Source organism: Meleagris gallopavo, chromosome 2, assembly GCF_000146605.3.
Source record: "Meleagris gallopavo isolate NT-WF06-2002-E0010 breed Aviagen turkey brand Nicholas breeding stock chromosome 2, Turkey_5.1, whole genome shotgun sequence".
In the NCBI taxonomy this organism is placed as follows: Eukaryota; Metazoa; Chordata; class Aves; order Galliformes; family Phasianidae; genus Meleagris; species Meleagris gallopavo.
Genome location: NC_015012.2, coordinates 66525193 through 66526651, shown reverse-complemented (window position 1 = coordinate 66526651; position 1459 = coordinate 66525193).

Genomic DNA, 1459 nt, shown 5'->3' with positions numbered 1-1459 from the left:
TTTGGAATGTGAACTTCAGTAGGTCAACAAAAGGAATTGGATTTCTTGAGCAAATTGCAACTGCAACAGCTATCAGTTTTTAGCTGGCGCAATCTCAAGCAAAGAGTCTGGGTTAAAACAGTACACAAACTTGTAGCCTAATGCTATAAAACTGGGCCAGATTAATCCCTGTGGTAAGACCATTGAAGTCAATGGAATTGTATCAGAGATGAATTTGGTTCACTGGCTTTTGTGGAATCTAATATGAATTGACCATTGAGCTGAAGGCATCAAAGATGATAAATGCAGCCCTCTTTCAAACAGTCTGATGCAACCCAAAAAAGGGCAGGCAGAAGGCATTTAGGTTGGGTGGCCTTTTCTTCTGTCTACAGCTTTCTCAGGGAAATTCTGCCCTCATTCACGCCCATTGACTGAAGTCAATTAAATTATTTTAATAAATTGTAATTAAAATTCACAGCATACAATGAAAGATTGAAACTTCATAGCACAACTTGACTAATAAACCTGAAGTTAATTGCTTCTTGAAAGTAAAGATTGAGAGTGCTTCTTTGGCTTATGGGAGATACATGAAATTAATTGTTTGTAGTTTTCTCTGCTCAGCATAGAACAACAGAGCAGGATAGAAGAGAGTAATAATTGCTCTCTACAACAAACCTACGGATGTGCATCCCTGCACAAATATTTGACTGTACAACCCGTATTCATGGACAGAATGTACTGAACTTTAAATTTACATCACAAAAAAAATCTAGGACAAAATAGCTTGGATATTTTTTGATTAAATGAGGAGAAAGCATGGTGATTAGAGAAGCCCCAAAATCAGGCTGCCTCCAGCCTTATCCCTCTCTGCCATTGGTTAACAGTAGAAAATGGTCACTTTGATTCTATTTCTCAACTTGTACAAGGAGTAATTTTTCATTAAAGTAACATTTAAAAAAAAAAAGGTTTTGAACTGATCAGATATGAAAGCTACAGGCATGCAACTTTCAGCACGCTAAGGCAAAGTCTGAGTCGTCTAATAGCTCAGTTCATTTTTTGATGGTTTGATTCTGCCACCATGTGTACATTTTCAAAGAGAATAATTGGCAGGTAAGATGGTGCCTACTGCTTCTTTGCACTGTTCTCCAGTGTAGTGGTGCAAGGTGTATTAATCATCCTCCCAGGTGTCCCTTCTGCATCCCAGGAAGAGCCTGGCCATGGTTACATAGCTCAGAGCAAATTTGAACTCTGTCACATTTCAGAAAGTATCTTCAGTTAAATGTATCTCCTACAGTTCTGTCTGTGAAGTCCCAGAAGAGTTTTGGCATCATTAGGGTTCGGTTGTTGGGGAAAAACAATCAAACGGCACACACAGGGTAAGGATGGGGGAAAGCCAAAGCCCATCTTCCCTCCCCCTGGGCAGCTGAAGTACAGATGGAGGTCTGACGCTCAAACTTGCTGTGACTGAGCACCATAACTG